Source organism: Xyrauchen texanus, chromosome 1 (genome assembly GCF_025860055.1).
Source record: "Xyrauchen texanus isolate HMW12.3.18 chromosome 1, RBS_HiC_50CHRs, whole genome shotgun sequence".
Classification (NCBI taxonomy): domain Eukaryota; kingdom Metazoa; phylum Chordata; class Actinopteri; order Cypriniformes; family Catostomidae; genus Xyrauchen; species Xyrauchen texanus.
The window spans coordinates 45,028,437-45,053,542 of NC_068276.1; the positions used below are offsets into that span (position 1 = coordinate 45,028,437).

A 25,106-nucleotide genomic window follows, 5' to 3' on the forward strand; every position below is an offset into this window, starting at 1 on the left:
ACTACTGTTTGCAGGCAGATCAGATTCTTTAAGGTTAGTAAATGGCCTACACCTGATACATTCCTCTCAGGAGGGTTAGAGCACTTGAAACATCTTTATCTAGTGCATTATGTGTTCTGCTGTAGTTGCCATATGAAAATTACTCCTGTTTTTTATTGTTGTCAAAGAGCATTCCTGAAATCACAAACTTCCCGATAAGACTGTGCATGGTTTAAAGTATGTAAAGCATTCTAGAGATAAGGAATTAAATGGAAATCTCACCCAGTCGCTGGGGAAAGAAAATGACCAGCTAAAAAGATGTGACCTCATGATGTTTCATGTCAAGCAGCTTGCATCCTGATGCACAGATAATGGCTGCACCCAAATTCCTGTACTTTCAGCATGTTCTGAATTCAAGGAAGAACTTAATTTTCAGCTGTTGATGAAGTGCATTTTGTAGGCAGGGATTATCCTGCATAGAGAATTATGAGAAGGCTGCCTCCGTAAAATTTCGTGCCGCCTCCGAATGTCGACGAAACTCAGGCAGGCAGTCACGTGCACAGATAGACTCCAAGTGGTGCTCAAGTACCCACACTCTTTCAAAAGATAAGTGCCCTTTTTGCAAGTAATTTAAACATTTTTAATTTATATTTGAGTTTTTATTTAACTTTGGCCCTTGGCATCATTTCTCAATTAAACGTGTGCCCGACATCTGCATTTAAGTTGTAATTCTGCGAGACCACATAAGCCCCTATCCCTCCCGTCTTTGACATTCTTTGTGCAGAACGAGCCTGAGGAGCAACATCAAAGTCTACCTGACCAGCCTTCATTTGTGACAGCCAGGTAAGGATAATGTTTGCCCTAAATTTCGACATTGTTTGCCACGGCTGTGAAATTAATCCACTATATAAAAAAAATCTCCATAGAGCCAGCAGAACTTGGGCAATAGCCCTCCATTAAGTTTAACAACAAGCAAGCTAATCAGGCATTGGCTCAAAATAGCGTTGTGCAGGGACGGAAATGCCCCAAAATTCAATATTTGAATTGCTCCTGTTTGAGTTGTTTTTTTTTATATTGACATAACAGTCAATCCTCTGTGGTCACCGGAGGTGCTGGCGTGATCATCTGACTTTTTCCCTGATAACAGCAGAAAGAAATACTCATATAAGAGTAAGACATCAATCAAAACTATAAAAGGTTTACTTTTATTTGTGTACACTCACTTTAACAGCAAAACATTTTGGTTTTGTAAAATAAAGAAATCATACAGGATGTGCTTTCTGCCGTCTCGGTTTACGTGAACTTTTGTCTGGTGAGCGTCACGAAAATGATTCGAAACTCAGTGTATACTTGTCTCACAGACATGAGAAATATGTCTATAGAAAGCTTGAATTGTCTCATTTTAAATGAACAAATTTAAATCTGATTGTGTAATGAAAATAATGCTGATTATTTATTAATTTAGTTAATTATTCATCATTGACATAATGACTACAATCATGTCAACTGTATCTGGGCAAAACTTTATATTGTTATCTCAAAGCAAGCTATGGCATTTGGAACCAACGTAGTGTTTTCCATCAAAAGTCCAAAAAAACTCTCCAAAAGAGTTATCTGAGGGTTTTACTGAACCTAAGAACTACTTACATTTGTAAATACCACAATAAACTAGAAACATAATTACATAGAATAAGTAACCAGTAATAAGACCCAGCACTGTTTCAGTTGTGCACATGGTAAATCAAGACCTGTCAATCTAACTAATCAGTCCAATTCAAGCTGTAAAACTGTGGCCGATTGCTCTCTACACATTGTTCCTTCCCACCATACCTGAGATCAGAGATGATCTTATTATCAGTTTAAAACTTTAAGCAGGTTTGCTGTTTGTTAACTATAAATGAACACATTAGCTTTTATGTTGTATTTATTTCTTGTTGAACAGGTTCGCTTTTTTAATTATGAATGCTATAAGTTGATAATTGTCATTTTCTTCAATCACCTAATTATTAGAACACCTAAAATATGTTGCTAGTAAGTGTTTGCCTCAGCCAGCGGAAGGCAAGTTACGTGTGCACATGATCAGGATGGTACCACCTCTGCCTCATTTTGAGCCCTGGTAGGTATGCAGGTATGTAAGATAAATACATTCCCAGACATACTACATCCAACCTGTTGGCAACATACTTTCACCAGTTTTTTCTTTAACTTTTTACGTACGTACTAACAACAACTGAGAAAGCAATTTGCTCCGCTGCTGTATAACAAGTACAACTAAGTAACAGCTTTCTTGGTACCTCTACCACTTACACTTAAAATTATCTTCCAGTTCCAGTAGCTTTATGGGATAGCAAAGAGTCAACTGGTACATTTCACAATCTCAGTAAATGCAGAACTACTGCAGTATGCTTACTGTATCATTAAAACTAAGTATTCAGACAGCCTCCCCTACTCATTTGACATAATGCTTTTTTGAATGTGGAATGGCATTGAGCAGAGTTTTGGAGAGAGCATGCATGTATATATGTGGAAGGAAGTAAATTACTGCAACTATCAGGACAAGAAAAGTGCTGACAAGGTGGAAAGAGGAAGGTCAAGCTCCACAGACACTCTCAAGGCTGGGGGGAGTGTTGGATTCAGACTTGTGGACAGAAACTCTGAGCAAGAAAAACAAAAGTATTTTCCTCTAATGAGAGTCAAATGAAGAATAGACAGATAAAGGGCAGGCAGCTGACTGGGGGTGAACTTAAGAATGTGTCACCTTTTGTAATATTACTGTAGCTATAAAACATTCAAAAGAAACCTTTTTTTGTTATGCTAAACCCAATTTCAAGTCAATTAAACATGATTTACAGTTGATTTAAACATGATTTAAAGTTCTAAATCAAAATACAGTCCTGCATTGCTTCTGATTCTCTCAAGCAGGTATTAAAAAAGGGAATCTATTAATCTAATACTCCAAAACTCAGAAAATATTTTGTACTTACAATGGAGAATGGGGCCAATTTTTGAGGGGTTTCAGTATAGAAACATGAAGCTTTTTATTTTATAAAAGCACTTCAGTTAATTATTACATTAAAAACTGTATACTATTTGAGCTGTAAAGTTGTTTAATAGTAATTTTTACTATTGTTGTGATGTTCTAGGGTCTGCAGGGATTCTCAACGGGGGCAGTACCGGCCCCCAGGAGGCATTCAAAGGATGCCAGGGGGCGCTGAGAGCCAATTAGTAGGGAGGGGGGCATTAGGTTACAAATGAGGGGGCTTTTATCACTCGTAATAATCAAATATATCATCAAGTTCCTCTTTGCATTAAAACATTTATCTAGACTTTGAGTATATCATTTGGTTCTCAATTACACAGGTTGGTATGCATTTGTACCACGGTTCATCTGATTTTGAAGTCTAAGAACACATCTGAAGTATCTGGTTTAGTAGCATCAAATACACAGATGGAGGCACAACCTTGGCTAATGCACCTGTATGGCTCTGTAGATGGATACGACTCAATGGACAGAGCAGTGCGAGCGCAAAGCTCTTAAATACTCTGACTGTGAGAATCAGTGAGAGGCAAGATGCTAGAAGCAGAAACCATTTTAATTCAGCACAGAATTGTACATCACCACCCTTGAATTTACTCTAGTAACACAAACTGTACTTTAGGCAGAAATAGATTAATAATAAATATTATCATATCACTACTTCAGCTCAATTAATTTTGCAATAGGCTACATTAGGGGAGTGAGGGAATATTATACATTTTTGTTACAACTTATACATATTTATATTTTTTTATTTATAGTTTTTACATGTGTTTACAGTAGGTCTAATATTTATAATTCCAAAAATACCATAGTTTGTTTTATAGAAATTATGTTACATCTAAACAAGGTAGTGGAGAAAGTCAATGCATCCATGTGTTTACTATGGTCTTCTTACAAATACCATTGTTAAAACTATAAAAATAAATAATAAATTAATAAATTAAAATTTTCAAAAAGGCAAATGTAAAATATATTAACAATATCACTTTTATTATTAGCTTCTGTCTTCGCATTTTAATTTTATAGGCCCCATATATACCCCTCCATCTGCTCATATTCATGAAACATAATCCTGCTGAATTTATTATCAAAATTATTAAATTATGCAATGCATAAATTGCATTGAGCAAATTAGGCAAATAACACAAATATTGAGTTTTGTGTTTTTTTTTTTTTTTTTGGGTTTTTTTTGGTCCAACAAAGACTTCACTTTCAAATTATGTCACATAATTGGGTAATTGGGGGTATGAATGAAGTAGAGGGGATTTCTTCAAAAAAAGGTTTAGAACCACTGATCTACAGCATTATGTTGTCATGGCAACAAAGTTGCAAAATCGTATATAACTTTACACAGAAAAGGTTAGTTATTTTATAACACAAAAATCGTGTTTTCACACATATTTTTTATGTCTTGTGGCTATAATTTAGAAACAGTGAGTATTTTAATGTTTAAAATACTGGCCCCCATTCACTTCCTTTTTAAGTTCCTCACTGTAACCCAGATTTTTACTTTTATTTAAGAAAAGGAGGGACAAAGTCAAAATATATCTTTTTGGTAATCAACATTATGCCACAAATGATATTAACTGAACATAATTTGTATTATACCCAAAATATTCCTTTAAAGGTGATGTGTGTGATTTTTAAGTTATCTATGCAAATCTTTAAGTCAGCTCTGCGAAGCTCTCGGTTTTTCTCTTTTTTTTTCTCTCTATATATATAATTCTGTCCCTCATGAGCAATTCTGGCAAAAGAGAATATATGGTAAGTGTGCAACACAATAAAATAACCTATAAATGTACATGAGTGCCAAACACCACACTACACAACGTTTCAGCCATCTACAGCTCTGTATATTAAGTGCTGCATTGTATGCAAGACGTGTATATGCGTAAATGCACATGGTTACAACACATGAATGTGCATCCCTCTCTCACATGGCACACATGTGCCACCTCCCTCTGAACTGCAGCCTGATGGTTACAATGATTACGCACCATCTGCTGAGCTTTGCTCCATACCCACAGACCTATGTAAAGTAAATAAGTAGGCATGCCAGGTCTCATAAAATCTCGGTCTTTGTGCCACAGTGACAAAGAGGATTACACAGACAGGCCCATACACACACTCATGCCACAGTGCTGCAATATCCATGTGGCAGCGGGGGCGTGGTCAAGCACCCGTCGGGGAGAGGAAGCGGTAAGGGTGCTTGCACCTGAGCTAAATCATGTCTAACACCTGTCTCTAATTCCAGTTAGAGAGCACGGGGAGAGTGGCATAAAAGCAGCCACAGAACCACCAGAGCGGGGAGAGAGTGACAAGGGAACCCAGTGTTCCCAAGAAAGACGTTAGAAGTGTTGTACATAAAGTGTGTTAAGAAATATTAAAAACCCTGTTACCTGTGGAAGTTATCACAACCCTGTTTCCTGTGTTTTCCCTCTCTCGAAGCGAGAGCGTTTCACAATCCAATAACTATTAGCCCTGCCATAATCGCACTATAACACTGCAGTAATCTAAATATGATGTCTGTGGCATATTAAATACACACACAAACAGTAAACTGACACATGCTGCACTAGCAAGATTGTCAGAGTCTTCATAAAAAAATCGAATTCAGAAAATTCCCAGGACAACGCATGTATAAATACAAAAATCAACACACTACCTCTCATATTATCTCTCTCCCTCTCTCTCTCTCTCTCTCTCTCTCTCTCTCACACACACACACACACACAAAAGATCCCCCACATACACAGATCTGCTAAATGTTATGTCTGATGTGAATAGAATAGAATAGAATAGAATAGAACAGATAGGGACTATCTGATCTCGTGTTCTCATACTAACACCCTTTTGTGCCTTAACTTCAATAACTAAAATGAACAAACCAAAGCTTTGCACTTGCAGAATTTCTGTTCTCAAATCAAATAAACAATATCACTGTGTTGCATTTTACAGTTACAGTAAATAAGAAACTAGTTTAAATATTTTGGGTTGTCCAGATTGATGGAATCAAATTATGTTAGGGTTACTAAAGCGATTATGTAGTTAAATGTAATATCACTGTTAAACAGGGGTGAATATAGAATATCAGCTCTCAGCTGTTTCAAGATGATTTGACATGAAGAATACAACTGGCCGGTGACAATGAAAGCCGTAAGAAAGTGAAGTAAACATAAGCTGTTGTTAAATGGAGTAGAGAAAGAATTTGCAAAAATAGAGATGTTCGTCATAAATTCATTGTACATGCTGCGAGGTGTAAACAGTCAATGTTTACTTCCTGTTGACTGAACCTTTTGAGCATTTTATTTAAATTCAGCATCACTGCAGTGTTATATGAGTGTTAAAACACTTTCCCTTCTGTCATGGCGCCAGATTTTATTCTTGCACTGGGTGGAGGGGCTCCCTGAGATTGGCCTTGCTAACAGCAATCCCATCTGGCTGAGCTCCAGCTCTCCTTAGTCTACAGGCTGTGGGAAAAAGCATCCTGCACTGCAGAGCTCTGAAATCATTTCACCAGTTCTGAAAACCCAGAGCCCTAGATGACCTTTTCCGTGGTCAGCGTTTCAAGCATGATAAGACAATGGTAACAAACCAGACAAAAACACCAATGACCAAGAAGGCCATTCACAGGAACCTTAAGCGGGACAAAATCTGCACCCTAGTGCACTCCATGTTTCTTCAGTAAAGAGATTCCCCAGAAGCCCTGCAGAGGAGGGGGGTGAAAAGAGCTGCCAAACCCCAACCTCTCCCACTCTCTCTGGGCCTAATTGGTATGTGTGATGATGTGGAGGGCGTGGCCGGGTAGTGAGGGTGCTCGGCTGGTTCTGAGTCACCTAATCAGCCAGGAAGGGGATAAAGACGAGTCAGGGTGCCAGTTCGAGAGAGAGAGAGACGCACGTGGCAGCGCAGTGTGTGTGTGTTTATGTTTGTTTAAGTTCAGTTAAGTTATTAAAGTTATGTTGACAGTTCTGCCGGTTCCCGCCTCCTTGTCCATCCTTTACCCGTTACATTGGTGCCGAAACCGAAAGGGATGCGCTGTTGTGGAGTCCTCGCTGCTGTCGCCAGGGGAGGAGCTGAGGCCATCTGCCAGGTAACAGAAGAGTCACTGCCTGCCGCCGGGAGTCGGAGTAACCGCTTTCGTCTGCCAGGGGAGGAGTGGCTGTCGTATGGCAGAGAGCGGAGTAATGGCTGAGGACCAGGCGACGTCGTGTCCTGTCTCTCCCCCTCGCTCTTTCCCTCTCCACTCTCCCTCCCCTCGTCTCTCCCAGGGCTCAAGAGAAGCGGGGAAGACCTGCCGGCAGAAGGATGGCCAGAAGGGCAACACCTCCATTGCAGGAAGGGAGGAGAGTATGCCATGCCGGAGGTTTCCCTGAGGAACCAAGGCGAGGAGGAGGGTGTGTCCGGTGCTGAGTTTGCTAATCAGTCGGGAGGGGGATATAGATGAGCCGAGGTTACCAGTTGATTAGAGACGACCCAGCCGCACTGTGTGTGTTTATGTTTGTTTAAGTTCAGCTATGTAATTAAAGTTATGTTGACTGTTCTGTCGGTTCCAGCCTCCTTCTTGTCCACTCTTTGCCCGTTACAGTATGCTTTCATAAATATATCAGATATTCTCTCCACCTACATGCATATGCACATACAGTACATGCATACATACACTTCAAGTACTAATCATTTACAACTGGCATACTTACGTGTGCAGAAAATGTATGCTCATAAATTTGTTCCCTCGATATAATGCTATTTTTTAGTCCCAACGAATTTGGAGTGCCACAAAAGTGGGGTCAAAGGTTAAGGTTCTCTAGGGTCAGGGGTTAAAATAGTGCAAAAAGACAAAATACCCATGGAAATGCTCTTTTGTTACATTAAAAATCTCTTATTATCACATGGCTTTATGCAAAAAGTAAAGGTTCCCCTTTACATGTAGTGTGGGCCTTCTTCAGGGAGAGTCTCACTTTTTTGGGATATGTTCTGCATAAAAATGTATAGCTGTTTATTCTAGGCTTGGCTTTATTCTAATGTAGTTGAGTATCATTTTTGTTACTCTCAAATAAGCAAGACATATTGTGGGTAAAATAAATCAGTACATTTCTGCCTACATCAGTGGCAATTGCTTTAAGACTACACAAAACGTATATCTTCCTCTAAAATTTCATTAGACATTTTGGGTCCTGAATGGATGCAGTGCTTTATGAGCATCATTTGCAATGGATCTGCATCTGACTGCCTATTGCAATTTGGGATTTCAATTAATGTATGTTTGTTCTGCCTGGAAGTCCAATTTTTCTATATTTTGATTGATTGAGCTCTCAAATGGGTGGGTCTTTGCAAAAAAAAGGCAATAATTAAACGTGTTGTACATGATTAACAGCGTATGAAACCTAGAAAGACTGTTGTCAAAAGCAGTGTTCGGCAACTCTGAGATACTGTATTTGTAATCTGAAACATTTATTTCACCTTACATAATCAGATGTTTTGCCTATTTTGTTGCAAAAACAGTTTTGAGCTTAGTTAATTATTTTTATGAACAGATTTAACTGTTAGTGAAGTATTTTGAGCACCTTTTGTGAGCATGCAAACTTATTGTTGAATCATGATTTCTGCATGAAAATATATCTTACACACAAATAAGTGCATACACAGTGTTAGTACATAAATGATATAGCACTTTTTTTTTAACCTTAGAGGTTACCAAAGCACTTTACACTGTGTCCCAATCACCCATCCATACTCACACTCATACACCAATAGCAGCAGAGCTGGCATGCAGGCACTAGCCTGCCATTGGGAGCAACTTAGTGTTCAGTGTCACACATGTGGAGTCGTGTGGGCCAGGAATCGAACCAGCAACGTTGCGATTGACAGCCAACCCACTCTACCACCTGAGCCACAGCTGCCTCAGACAGTGTCTGTTAAGGGACAGAAGTCTATTTCTAGACATGAACACATGCAAAGACAGAAAAAAGAGCAAACACAATATCAAACAAAGATATGAGCACGTATGCAAGGGCAAATAAAGACATTGCAGCCTAAATCAGGATAATGAATTGCAGAGGTCATTGCCATGCCAACACATCAAAGGTACCAACAACACAGCTGTGCACAAATGTTTGTTTTTTTTAGAAAAAGTACGAGGAAGTAAAAGAGAGGTAAAATCAGAGTAAGAGTGGGGAAGAAAAAAACAGGAAGCGGTAAAATAATAACAGACACAGGAATTGCCCAGAGGAAAGAGGCACTATAAATGAGTTACTTCCACTGGGAGTGTGCAGAGAAAGAGGGCAGATAGACTATAATAGTTAAAGATGAGGTGGGTGGGAGATCAAAATAGAGAGTGCAGAAAATGGGATAGCCACTTTAAATATCCATAAATCTGTCAAAGTCAATTAATTTTTGGCTGTATTCATGTTCTAATAATCTCATCATGCATTCCAGATCTGCACAATCTATATTCATTCGCTCAGTTCATCAAACACGGCTCTTTCACTCCCATAATGCAATCCTGCTGAAAAGGTTTGTGGACTTTATGCATAACTTCAACAGTTTATAGCTTTTAAATAAATTTACAGGGCACTGTTAGAATAGCACACACCCCTGGAGTGTGGGAGCATGATTGTCCCCACTTATGGGTGCAGTGGTAGGGCATAACGACGGATACATAGAAGTATAAAACACATATGATACATCCTTGTGCTAGATTGACATGCATTATATGGAACATGTACTGTAAGTGGTACAGAAAGGGAACAGACAAAGCACAGGTAGATAAAAAAAGCTCCCTGATTGACAATTTAAGTGTGGGGATGGCACAGATAGAGAAAGGCAGAGAGAGGGGGTTCTGTGGCACACTTTTTCCTTCACTGTGATAAGTTTATAGATAAAAGAGGGAGATGCTTTGAATAATTCTCAAACTTCATTCCACATTTTTCCAGTTTGAAAGAAAAATATTAATTGCAAGTGTTACTAGGGGTAACACTTAGGCCTATGTGTCAATTAAAAAAAAAAAAAAACATTTTAAGCTGTACATCCTCAGAAAATAACAGGGTTTCCATACCTTTTGAATCAGGAATACTTTTCCCAGATTTTTCCGTGACTTTTCTAGTCATTCATGATTTCTGACAAATGGTTTTCAAAATAATTTTAGAGAGATTTTTCTAACTAATATAGAGAGCACTTTCTAGCTAATTAAATATTTTAGAGCTGAGCATAACTACAAAAATGTATATTGACTATACACAGTTTTCCACTAAACATCACATTATCTACCAAGTGATCTCACAGCGAAATCGGAAACAGTAGGTTGACTTTTCTTTAGCTGAAATCAGTCTGGGCTTAGTGAAATGTGAAACACTGCCTCCAGTGGCCAGAGTGGTAAGTGTATATTTTGAGCATATGGGCACAGGTGCGCTCCATTTTCTGAGTGAAATGTCCACGCAGTTGTGAAGCAAATTGTTTTTATCTGTACAAGCAGTTGTACAGTGAAGATGAATGTATATTTTATAAACTGTACCTCCCAACTCAAACGCCAAAACTAAACCTATCCATCATTGGATTAAAAATGTAATGTTAGAGGGAAAAAATTGAAATGCAAGCTTTATGTGAATATGATTACTCAATGCAGTATCCGAACTCGGGTCTTCCACACTGCTGATGCAACACGCATCCAGTTGCACCACAGGGGAAGGTAATCATTCTGGAGACGATGCAGAAAAGTCAGAAGATGGTGCTTGTCTATGAGCCGGCATAATGTGGCCAATCCTAGGTTACCAAAACAACATATTGACTTCCAGTGTGATCGTGTTGTTATCTGCTAAAAACATACACCTAAGCAAAACAAAACTCTGGAGACTGGAAAACCAAACCAGGCTTCAATTGTGAAACATGGTACACTTCCAAATTCAGCAAAATTGTGGACAGAAGTTTCCATGACTTTTTAAGATTTAACGTAACCCTTCAAGTGGATTCAGAAATATCATAATTACAAGTTCCAATCATATGAATGATCAAGCGAAGTTGTACTTACAAGTGGGAAACTCGGAATTCTAGATGATACACGAGTTGCCGAAATGGGATGTTGGAAGGGGCATGTCGACAGGAAAGATGAAGGAAACAAATGATTTTGCAAAAATATTTCAACTTCTGTACTTTATTTTCATAATATTAATTTTGTTTCCCACTTGAATGCGTGACATGCCGTTGTAACGAATGTCCAACTCGGAGTTACAAGCTTCCCGGGTCCACTTGAAGGCACCATTAATAGTTACCATGAATTTTCAAGGCTTGGAAAGCACAATATAAAAATTGCCAAGCATTTCCAGGGTTTCCATGCCCATGGGAACCTTGAACCAACCATTGGTTTAATTACCATATTTAAGAGTTCTTAATATATGAGCATTCTTAGTGATCATAAATGTCTTTGATTGTTCAGTTTTATTTTATTTAATCAGTTTATTGCATTTTAATGAATATTGCATTGCCATTACTGGCACCTTATTTTTTTCTGCATATTTATGCTTTGGCAATATTATATGTAAAACAATAATGCCAATAAAGTACTTAGAAATTAAAAATATTAATTGAGAGAGAGAAAGAGATAGAAAGAGCCCCAGAGTAGGATTAATGAAATGTGTGATGATAGCAGAAGCTGAGCCAGCAGTTGTGACTGTAGAGGTAGATCACGCATGATTGCCAATATTTAATAGCAGGGATTACCATCAGTCTGGTATGGGCTCACCCATTAAAACCCACCGATTACCCGCAACCACTCACACTCCACACACAAGTTTATGGTGCACATTCACTTCCCATGCTGCCAGTTCTGCACATACAAACAGTATGCACTGCAGGTTTGGGACAGGTCATTAACATAGGCGACCATATCAATGATAGCAGCACACAAAAAAATATATTGTCTATAACTTCATGCAAACACACACTTTTGCACAGACACTTTGCAGATATCTGAAATGTGAAATGTATTATCTTTTCGATGTAAAAATCCATTCTCCTATCCCAGCTTATTATGCAAAGAACACTTTAAGCAACCACACTTCACCTTTAAGCTACTGTGGGAAAACACTGTTTCATCTAAAAGCCCATCCATCTCTTCTCTCTTAAAGGAATAATTTACTCAACCGCATGCCAAGTTGGACCTCCAATACTCTGTTGGACCTCACAATGCAAGTGAATGGTGACCAGAACTTTGAAGGTCCAAAAACAACATAAAGTGGGCATAAAAGTAATTCATATGACTCCAGTCGTTGAATCTATATCTTCTGAAGCAATGTGATAGGTATGGGTGAGAAACAGATCAATATTTAAGTCTTTGACCAGCCTCAACCAGTAGATTATATATTTTCTTAAATGTTGATCTGTTTCTCACCCACACTTATTATATTGCTTCTGAAGATTTAATCACTGGAGTCTTATGGATTACTTTAACAATATATATATTAGGGCTGTCGATTTAACGTGTTAATTCAGTGCGATACATTTTATAAAAAATAACGTGCTAAAAAAATGTACGTAATTAATCGCAATGCCCCCGGACCATTACAGTATAAGGAATATTCCTGAGAAATGCAAGCTTGTAGTACCACCTGTTTACTCCAGAGGGTAACATGCGTTACGTTTTTGCGTTCTAAACACTTGATGGAGTGCAAATCCGAACTAAGAGATCTCAAGATGTGTTCTAAGTATTAAACTATATTTTAACTTGACACAGTGACCTAAAACATTTATGTAAACATATTCTTAAATATGTAATAAATAATCTCATAATAAATCTCAAACTGATTGACAAATTCACTTGTGAAATCGATTGCTGTGAACTTATGATCAATAATATGGTAGTAAATGTATTCTAAAGCCGCTTTTGAATTGTCTTATCAATTATTAACTCTTCTGCCACAATAATGTAATGCATATTAATCATCTGAATATTTTATATATATAATTGTTAAATATTTAAAGATAATTATGTATAATTATTTCATCATTATATATTGAATTATTGTTATATGAGGGCTTTCTCAGCATATATTTGAATATGCGATTACATTCGATTAATCGCAATTAATTTATCGGGACACCATGTAATTAATTTGATTAAAAATGTATATATATATATATATATATATATATATATATATATATATATATATATATATTAGTCTTCAGGACCTTCAAAGTGCTGGTCACCATTCACTTGCATTGTGAGAACCAACAGAGCTAAAATATTCTTTTAAAAATATTTGTTTATGTTTAGCAGAAGAAATAGATATATACACATCTGGGATGCCATCACAGTGAGTAGATTTTGAGAGAATTTTCATTTTTGGGTGAACTATCCCTTTAATGCTAAGAATTCCTCTCTTTTCCTCACTCTTCCTCTAGAGTGAGAAACTAGGCCATCTCCACCTCCCTGAGTCAGCCGTTTGTTTGTGAAAATGTGCAACAAAAACAGCATTATTGTTTTTAATTAAGCAGCATTCACAATGCTCATCTATTTGCTTCTCTTCCTCCCTCCCTCACTCTCTCTCTCTCTTTCTCTATCTCTCTCCCTCTTTAGCTGCGCAGTGAGGACACTTCCTTGTGTCACAGGCTCTCTTTGTGCCTGCAGCCAGCAGCATGTACGTGGGAAGCAGCAGAACCCAGACTCCACTGCCAAGGCAAGTCTCCCATCTTCTTAATGAGAGCGGCGGGAGTATGTGCATGCATGGGAGTATCTACGTGTGTGACACAGATTCTGCATCTAAGGACACCAGACACATCCTCTCTTCTGTAGATGAAGTTCTAGATCAGCTTCAGAGTTTTTCACCTACATCTTCAATGTTAATAAGGGACCATTCAGACCAAATGCGTCCTCTCGCTATAAAAGCAAAGTGCAGTGCAACAAATGTAACAAAACGCAGGGGTCTCTACTCGAGATGCATCTTTTAAAGTCTAAGTTCTTTTTAACTTAGCACAGCATTTAAAATAAAGCAGCGCTCCTGTATGAGATACTATAAAACAGTGCAACCGCAGAGCAGCCAAAGACGTCCACCCAGAGCATGTGTACAAAAAAAGTCTTCAAAGGGAATAGGTCAGCATAGGGATGATCACTTCTGAATGTAACAAACCCCTATCACTGTCTCTTTAAATTAATCAAGTCACATGTCTGCTTATTTCACGATGACTATCCTTCTGGCTCCGAGGAAAGAAAAATTGCGAAAGAAAAGCAAAGACGTCTACAAAGCCATACCAAATAAACAACTTTTTTGGGTTGGATTCACGATAACGTTGCAAGTTTTTATGATTATCTTAAAGAGATAGTTCATCCAAAAATGAAAATTCACTCATTATTTACTCACCCTCATGATATTCCAGGTGTGTATATCTTTCTTTCACTCAGAAAATATCTTCACTCAGTAGGATCTTAAAATGAAAGTGGATGGTGATCCAACTTTAAAAAAAATAAATTAAAAAAAGACAGTCAGCATTAACATCATACATACGACTCCAGCGGTTAAATTGATGTCTTCTAAAGCGATACGATCACTTGTCATGAAAAAGATCAATATATTTTAACTATAATCCATTACACACCTGGGATATCATGAGGGTGAGTAAATGATGAGAGGATTTACAATTTGGGTGAACTATCCCTTTAACTAATGTTGCTCATACTTTAAATATAGTAACATCTGTTAACCAAACCAGCACAAAGATCGCTCGTTTTAAAGTAGAACTTCTTTACGGGAGCTGTCCAGTCCAAAGGTGCTAAAACTTTGGCCAATATGTCAACAAAATGAAAATAATGCAGAAACACTTACAAGCACTACATACACTGGAAATTGTATGTAACCTTGTAGAGTTGCCAAATGTTATTACCTATTGCTGAATTGAATTAAAGAAATAATAATGGCTTTGGAAAGACTGGGTTTCAAATGTATAAATGCTCCACTTCATAGACACTTATTGTATAGATGTCACACAAGAATTGCATGAATCTGAACGCACGCAATGTGAATAAATTTAGGGGCATCAGTAATGAACTACTCTAATCAGATGATCTATTAATATTTAGAAAGGTATTTCTACCTGATCTAACCCTTAAATCAGTTTTGTTAGTGAAATATATTCAGGTTGATTCAGCTGCGTTACATAATATTTTTTACTTGAATAAAACCAGTTAGTTTAGATGTTACCACATGTGTAATGTTTTCAGTGTAGAAGGACTCCCTTGTTCCAGTTTTTAAAGCAGCCATTAGGTTAAGTGCTAGAGTTTTAACGCTTAACTTTAGGAGATTTTTTTTTGTCAATTATCTTTCGAGATGTAGGCCATATTGTCCTTTGGCTTAAGGTGACTGACAGAGAATTTGTCCTTAATTTCCTTCACATCCTACAGTACTTCACAATGGCTGTTCATAGCAATGAATAGTAAAACATAATGGCCAATGAGGCCAGTCCCACATGGCCTCTGACTACCAGAAGTATGAAGCTGAGAGCTGAGCTGTGAACATTTTAATTTCTTAAGATTTGACACTTTATTTTAATACATCAGTACATGAACTTCCTCTGAAACAGCATTTGTGCAACATAAAATCCAGAGATTCTACTGTTCTTTCTTATTCCTTATTGCATATGAAATATGAACAGTAGTTTGAATTGCAAAATTATAGTCCTAATTAAGATACCTGCCTGTGTAGACCCTCCAGCTATCCGACACCCAGAGAGGATTCATGAGGGACTCAACACAAGGTTGTGCAGAAACTGACAGAGATGTCAAAAACTGATTGAAAGACCCTCATTCCTATAGACAGACTCTTGTGATAATTGCAAAGTGAAACAGTTTTCCTTGAAATCTTGCAATCTCCATTGTCTGTCTCTTTAAAAAAAAAAAAAAAACATTCTGGTCTCCCTCATCTGACTGTATTGCCTTTTCAGCTTCTCCACAATTATATTCTTCTGATTGGTTTTGACAGATCAATATGGTAAGCCCCTCATCATAATAGACTAATCCATGTAGACTTGTGCATGTATGTGTGTTTTGGTGGACACTTGGCATTTACTACTGCATGTAGACGGCTTTTCCTCAGGGTTAGTCTCAAGCTAATCTGCGACATTGGATGCAGCACAGTGGCACATAGTACAGGTAGAATCTGTACCCCACTGCCAGCGAGCTCATCAGAAGGGAAGTGCAATTGCTGCAGTGTTGCCTAGCAACAGAGACAGAGGTGCCCCAATTGCTTGTAGTGTTGCTAAGAAACTGGGAAAAAATGTTGTAGTCATTTATGGTATTTGTGGAGTAGCAAATAGTAACACGGTAGGCTACAAGCAGAGCAACTTCTCACAAGCTGTTTCAATGATGTCTAGAGCTTCAGTGCTCAATGAATGCAAGGGTCACCAGAGGATACAACTGATTGTGCATGCACTATAGCAACCAACTGGGAGAGATGTTTGTGAACTCAAATCTGTTTGTTAGGGTGCTTTCATACTAGAGTTTTTGGTTTGTACTACTATAGATGACCTATAGTTTGCATCTTTGCATTCTTCATGTAACACTTAATGCATTTGTGATAGCTGCTTTTGCCTGGCCGTAATACAACAGTTTTTGTCATCCAAAAGGACAAACACATGAATGAAGCAGTGAGTGCCTAGAACTCATACCTATCTAAACATTAATAGATAATCTGGTAGTAGTTCATTATTGATGCTCATCATTTTAATCCTGTTCTGGGTGCATCTGTTCCAGTCCAAGAACCACTTTGTTCAAATGAGAACTAACGCGATACAACCGGAAGTGCAGCTTGATTTGTTTCCAAGAGAGCGCTGTTCACAAGCTTCATTGGTTTTGTTTTCATTTGAACATGCCAGTGCACTTGCGTCACATGAGAGGCAGCGGGAACTGATTCCCCTCATGGACACACACTGGAAAGTGGCAGGAAGTAATCAATTATAGTGAAAAGGAATTAAATATTGATCTGTTTCTCACCAAAAGTGATCGTATTGCTTTAGAAGACATTCATTTAACCACTGGAGATATATGGATAACTTTTACAATGATTGTCTGTGTTGTTTGGAGCTCTAAAGTGCTGATCACCATTCACTTGCATTATATGGACATATAGAGCTGAGATATTCTAAAAAACAATCTTTGTTTGTGTTCTGCTGAAGAAAGTCAAACACATCTGGGATGGCATGAGGGTGAGTAAATGCTGGGTGAACTATCCATTTAAAGAAGAAAATGGGACACATAATCACAGTTTCAAAAGAATAGCCACAAGACATAAACAATATACAGTACGTTAAAATGATAAAATCACTTTTTAACCTTTTATGTGTAGAGTTAAAGCCAATTTTACAACTATGTTGCCATGACAACAACACCATAAACCCTAAAAATTACTAAAGTAATTATTTTAAAGCACAAGTAATACACACGTTTTAACAGAATAATTAATTTAAGTGCGTTAGCCCCTCCAATTCACCTCATGTAAACATGATTTGTTCTTCTTTTTTTTTTTTTTTTGGAAAAGGAGGGACCCCCTTGCCACAAATGCTATCGAGTGAGCTTAACTTGTTTTGAACCCAGAATATTCCTTTAAGGTAACAACTGCAGTTTGCCACTTTTTACACTGACTGTATCTTGGTGGTCTTACGGTCATGTTTGCATCTGTTTTTTTTGTTGAGGAGCAACTTTTAAACATCATGTATATTGATAACATTGTTTCTTGAAAATTATGTATGTAGTTTAGTAGAATGTGTGTGTGTGTGTGTGTGTGTGTGTGTGTGTGTGTGTGTGTGTGTGTGTGTGTGTGTGTGTGTGTGTGTGTGTATGTGTGAGCTGTATCACTTTGTGGGGAACAAATGTCCCCATAAGGATAGTAAAACCCGAAATTTTTGACCTTGTGGGGACATTTTGTCGGTCCCCATGAGGAAAACAGCTTATAAATCATACTAAATTATGTTTTTTGAAAATGTAAAAATGCAGAAAGTTTTCTGTGAGGGTTAGGTTTAGGGGTAGGGTTAGGTTTAGGGGATAGAATATAAAGTTTGTACAGTATAAAAACCATTATGTCTATGGAAAGTCCCCATAAAACATGGAAACACAACATGTGTGTGTGTGTGTGTGTGTGTGTTTGTGGGGGGTGTACGTGGAAAGCTGAGTCAGGCCCACCCTGCCAACGGGAGGTTCTGTACCATCAAACCACCCTGCAGAATTAAAGAGCACCAGTAATTTTCCTGTAATAAGATAGTGTTGATGGTGAGCGCAAAGCCAGAGATGGTTTGTAAGAAGAGATTCATTCTACTTCACTTTTTCATACTTTGTCTTGCAACCGGTGCCATCAAACAAATAGCACAAGGCTGTGTTATGTGCTCTCTCTTTTCCTTTTCCTCTAATAACACAAAACCATTTTATGTCCTAACACTGACATTATATTAATAAACAGAGACTGCAATTTCAAAATATTAAAAACATAAACACTCTACCTTCTATTAATACATCTTTTAATCGTAAAAGAATAAAGAATCTCTAAAAAGGAAAGTCATATGTAATAAATAGTGTACGGCAGTACCTACTGAGAATGATTATTCAGTGTCATTGGTATTAAGACAATGACAATTGACATTCCCTATAGAAACAGAGATATCCTCTGCCATTTTAAACTGTGTGTATCCAATGTGGAAACTCATCAGACCATCTGGTGTCAGACCATCAGTGCTCATGGAACATCTCTCGTCCAATCAGATTCGAGGACCGGAACTAACTGTGGTAAAGAATATTGATTATGACTATAACGATTGCACCTGCAATTCTATTTTCTTCATTTACAATTCTCTGTATGTTTTGAAATAAATAACTGATTTATGTCAATTTTCAGTTATCAATCTTTGCAGATTATTTAATAATTGATTTACTATCAACTTCAAACAACCTGAATGAATCACAAAAATCTAAATATGTCCATTCTGGCATTGTCCATCTGTGTAAAAACTGACCAGACTGATTTCATAGTGAAATTGGAAAGAGTAGGTTGACATTTCTTTAGCTAGTCTGTTCTTACAGAAATGCAAAACACTGTCCCCAGTGGCCAAAGCGGTAAGTGTTTTTGGGCCTATGTGCATCTGTGAGCTCCCTTTTCCTGGTGTATTGTCCACAGAGGAGTGGCAAAACTTTCAGCTATACAGCCTGTAATGCATTGAAGTGGAATACATGTTTTATAAACTGTACCCCCCAACCTAAATGACAAACCTAAACATCAGTAGAGTAAAAATGTTAGAGGGAAAAAATGCAACCTCCAAAATGCACTCATCACTGATTATGCTAATTCTATTACTTGTTGGTTTCAGCAAGGGATCCAAACCCAGTATCCCACAAAGAAAATGCAAGAAGCTTCCAGTCATGCCAAAGGGGAAGGTAAATGCAAACATGTCTAAAAGACCATTTCAAGCATGTAAACAATAACAAAGGAATTAGAACACAACTATTCCTGAAGCACTTCCGGTATCATTAACAGATCCTTTAAATAAGGCTCTGAGTTAGCATATCAAATCATGTCAAGCGTTTACCTGAAGTGAATTATCCAGCCGTGTTGTTCATACTGAGAATCTATGTGAGAGATTCTATGCTATTGAATTGTAGTTTAGATGCTCACAATTATTTCCTCAGCATAGAGATCCAAAATATTGGATTGCTCCTATTATAATCAGTGAATTAAGTCTGTGTGACCTGCTGACAATATAAGGATTTTTTTATTTTTTTTCATAATTTGTAAGTAGTTTTGGATATAAGTGTTTGCTAAATGACTAAGTGCCCAATTTTAAGCGCGCTAGTGTTAAGCGCAGCACTATGCCATAAGTCATAAGGGCAAAGTCATTGGGCATGGCCATGAAATTTTGTTATTTTCGTGCAAGCATGCGTTAAGTCTAGGCTAAGTAGGTTTGGTGAAATTGCTGTGCAACGTGCAAATGGGTTGAATTAAGTGAAATTTAATTCTGAGGTTCTTCTCTGAAATTTACACTGTCTCCATCCTATTATAGTCTAAATGTCAAGCACCAGTGATATCAACAAAGACAGCACATTCATAAGAATTTGGTAGTGTAAATGGACTGTATGCAATGAATAGAAGAATAGAAAATGTGCATTAAATGCATCCTTGAGGAATGCCAGGCATATTTCTATGACACTGACACACTCCTTTTATACACATAGAAAAAGTGATTATCTTCTGAATTTGGATGTACGCTCATACATTAATGTAAATTATTGGGAAAATAAGTATTATTAATCATTTTCATGCTATGTCTCTGTGGTAACATGTTGGTGTTTGCTTACATGGCTGTGTGAATGGTATCACCCTGCTGCCTACACCAGTCTACTTTAAACATCTGGGGAAACACTAACCCCCCATCTCACACAGAAACACACACAGACTTATCCTCCAAATAGCTCGGCAGTTGCTGAGCCGGCAAACATTTTTTATGTTCTCTGTGACTACATGGGGAAGCCATTTTGCCCCCTGGTGTATGAATCAGATTTATGACGTTCATTATGGTTGCTACCATTCCGCTCATGTAGGCAAGGCAATAAAACCTCCTATGAAGCACTGGATGACCCTACCAACACACATCTGCAGACTTCTTTTTTTTAGCGCCCCTGTGCCAGGCTTCCAAGACTGACTGGAATCTATCAACATTCACTCTTAGCACAGCCAAGAAAGAAGTGAGTGGGAAATAGAGTCTCTGTGTGAGAGACAGAGAGGGGGATCGAGAGGACAAGCAAAAGCACTTTTTGTTTTGATTCTGGCTCATGAATCTGGGTTTTCACACAGACACAGCCAGACTCTCTCCCCTGAATCCATCCATACAGAACAAGATTATTATCAAGCCCTCTCAACGCTATTCTTTCCCCCTGCCACATATTATACACATCTGAAAGAGCCTAAAATCTTGGCTAAAGTCCTGATTTCCCTTAAAGGGGACCTATTATGCAAAATTCACTTTTACATGGTGTTTGTACATAAATGTGAGTTGGCAGTGTATGTACACAACCACCATACAATGTTAAAAGTCCACCCACTCCTCTTTCTTATATTTCTATTAATCAAAACAGTGTGTCAAAATGAACGATTGTCACTTCAGAGCAGGCCTCGCCCACGACTGGTGACGGACTCCACCCTCCTCCCATGAGTGATCAACACACAGTCTGACATTTTTTCCATGCTGGAGCTGATACAGTGAGAAGAATAATGTCTCAGCTTCGTAAGCATCAAAAGTGTTCTGTTGTTGGCTGTAAAAGTGAACATAAGAGTCTTCATGCACTCCCGGCATCAGAGCCACTGAAGATGCTGTGGACAAGCTGGACTGGTAATCTGGCATTCACAAAACGACGCAGCGATATGCAGAAAAGGACAGCGAACACCCCCCCACTCATCTTTTGGTCTAGTTGCCATGTAAAATCCCAGGCCGATTTCTCTTCCCAGTCCAGCCCTGCCTGAACTCCGGTATTTACGCTGTCAGTTATATTGGTTCTGATTTGTTGTTGCTGTAGTAACCGAAGCACGATTTGTAAAGGCACAGCCCTCTTCCGGAAAGGGGGCGGGGAGCAGCAGCTCATTTGAATTTAAAGAGACACACATTAAATCAGTGTGTTTTTGATTCCACCCAAAAAGAGGCATTTATAACATGGTATAATAAATGATCTGTGGGGTATTTTGAGCTGAAACTTCACAGACACATTCTGGGGACACCTGAGACTTATATTACAATTTGTAAAAAGGGGCATAATAGGGCTCCTTTAAAGGAGACCAGGTTGAGACTATAATCTTAAAAGGGTTGTTCCCCCTTAATGAAAATCGTTTACTCACCATTAAGTTGTTCAAACCTGTTTGACTTTTTCTGTGGAACACAAACAGAGATGTCAGGCAGAATAATAGCTACTGACAACAATATGTTTTCAATACAATGAAAGTGAATGGTGTCTGAGGATAACATTCTGCCTACCATCTCTTTCTGTATTCCACTGAAGAAAAAAAAGAAAGGTGAAAAGCCCTGTTTCAAGTGAAGGTAAGAACAGAAGAAAAAGAGCCAATGATGCAGAAGTATGAAGACCAGTAAAAGGACAGTAAATGAGAAGCAGATTAGAGGCAGTTACTAGCAGGAAGCATCACCATAGCGGCAGACCCCCACAGATAGGATGAAGGCATGGGGTGTGTTTATATGTGTGTGTGTGCGGTTGTGTTTGTGCATTTGCTTCAGTTTTGTTGCAGATCACTGCCATCCCCTCCTCTTTGCTTCGTGGCAGATTGTGCTGCTGTGATAGGGAGGGGGACTTAGCATAAGCATAAACATCCTAAACATAAACCTCACCAACCAACATGAGTAAGAGATACATTTTGTGTCTTGGATTTAGTTTTGGTTCTGATTATCTGAAAGCATTGTCTCCCAATCCTGGTCCTGAAATAGTACCCAAACACTCAGTAATTTACATGTCTTCATTGTTTAGCGCACCTGATTCAACTCTTTAGCTTGTAAGTAGATGCTCAATGACATTCCCCACATCTGAATATGTCTACTTCCCTACTATATAGTATGCCAAAAGCAGCATGTTAAATTAGTAGGGTGTCGAAATCATCAGTATTCACAAAACAGCAGGAAAAAAAATACAATAACGTTGTCAGATTTTATTGATGATTTCAAATGTGTTATTGAACGTAACCTAGCAAACCGTTTTTCAGATTTGAGTCTTCCCCCATGTAAAGGGATAGTTCACCAAGAGATTAAAATTCTCTCATAATGTACTCACCATCATGCAATCCCAGATGTGTGCAACTTTATCCTGCTGAACACAAAGGAAGATTTTTAGAAAAATGTCTCTGCTCTGTAGGTCCTCACAATGCAAGTGAATGGTGACCAACATTTTTAAGCTCCAAAAGCACATAAAGGCAGCAAAAAGTAACTCCAGTGGTTAAATCCATATCTTCAGAAGTGATATGATAGGTGTGGCTGAGAAGCAGATAAATATTTAAGTCCTTAAGTCCTGTTTTACTATAAATTCTCCTTGGTAGGTGGTGATATGCACAAAGAATGCTAATCACCAAAAACCAAAGAAGAATGTGAACGTGAAAGTGGAGAATGATAGACTAAAAGGACTTAAATATTTATCTGTTTCTCACCACACCTATCATACACCTACAGAGCTGAAAAATTCTTCAAAAATCTTAATTTTCTTCTATTACTTTAAACTGATAGGATCTGCACTTATCTGCACTGTATAACATGCAGGGAATAGATGAACGGCCTTAAACTTGTCAAATAAGGAAGACGTTCAAAATGTGCACTTTTGGGGTACCCCAAGACCAGGACTAGTAAACACGTGTTTAAAGAATGCATAATATAAAGAAACATGGATGCAACATGTATGTACATTATGACATCACTGATACTTCTTTCCATCAGCGGTCACTTTAATCCTGTTATGCTACAGCCTAACCTTGCCTTCATATTTCCTCCTTTTATTTCTCTCTCTCTAACTTTGTCTCCATCTTCACCCTTTTTCTCTTCAAGAAGCCCTGTAGTCACCCACTCCACACTATTAGATCCATCGAGTATGTCTCTTTGCCTTTCTCTCTCTTTGAAGTTGTTCCAGGGCACGTCTGAGGTATGTCGAACCTTGGCGGCCACCTTCCCTTTGGTATTCAGCAAGTTCACATCAATTAGGTCACATGATCACTGAGTAGTAGCTCACCCCACAGTACTAAGGAGCACTCACCTGCACTTATGGGCTCAACCCTAGGTTACCTACTGCCCTACTTGGCTGTTCTTAGTGAGGATTGAAATCAATTTAGCTTTTGTCATACTTTCAACAGATACCAATCAGTCTTAGTTTATTCTGAACTAAAGGTTGGATTCATGCAATACTGGATGCATGTCTAAATCAAAGCAGAGGAGATGTGAAATGTGACTCAAAGGCTTGCATATCTGCATCTCAAATCTCTTTGTAAAAGATCAGCTGAGTGTCACAAAACAGGCATGTATGCATGAAAGTATCTGACCTATATCCAGGACACCATCTCTGTGCTTTCTATTCTGCTCATACAGTAACTTGACTGGCATCTATAATTTATCCTAGCTTAATTTGCAGAGAGATATTCACTAGAGAACGTGAAAACTGGCCACATAAATGCATCACGCTTGAGTTATAATATACAATTTTAGGCAAATGAGACAAAGAGTCCAAGACATGATAAAATAAATCTGATTAAATATTAAATATTTTATTTAATATTTCATATAATACAAATATTACATATTAATTTAAAAATATTGATTATGGAAAGAAAATATTAGCATTCAAAATTATATTTTTAAAATATTTAAAATAAAAAGAGACAATAAAATATCTGTACATAATATAGGCTACAAAATAAGGTGGAGACAATATTAATAGTTGTATGAAAATATGCTGCCTCATTTTCCTACATTCAGTAGGGAATCTTTGTTCCTCTGACTGTTTAATGTCCCTTTCATTACCTTTTATTAGATGCTCCCACTCTCTCTTCAAGCTTTTTTTTTGCTGTCTGCACCAACACTATCCTATCTGAAACAACCCCCTATGGGTCGGGGGGGTGGGCGGGTTGGTGGGGGGTCGAATGCGTTCCTTGCCACTTTTACAAGTCATACAGGAAAGATCCCAGCTCCGTCAGCTCATTAAAAATGCCCACACGCTCATACTAACACATGCACAGATCATCACACTCCTTCAAACACACTCTTTACCTCAGGCAGCCCACAAGACGAGGCAAATGAAAATGCAAAACCCCAAACAAAGAGAAAAGAGCCCAATAATACCATTTTAATAAAGCTGGTGGTTTTCACTGTTTATCTTCAAACAAATAATTTCTTTTTGTCGGTCAGATTCCCCTTGAGAATCTTGACTCTGTCAAATAATAACTAAAGCGGCAAGCCAAAAATAACTGAAACACCCAACAACCCACTCCACAGTTTTGAGCCATGCCTTTGTGCTCTCCCATTTATCCATTTTTTTCAAGGATTCATCACATCATCAGCCTATTTCTGTCATGCAAACAGACTACTCAAAACT

At 38.0% G+C, this 25,106-nt stretch overlaps 1 protein-coding gene across 2 annotated transcripts in view; it reads right to left on the minus strand.

Moving 5' to 3' along the window:
- LOC127660819 (protein MTSS 2-like) overlaps positions 1-25,106 on the minus strand; it is an 85,802-nt gene that overhangs the window by 44,677 nt on the left and 16,019 nt on the right. The window lies entirely within an intron of this gene.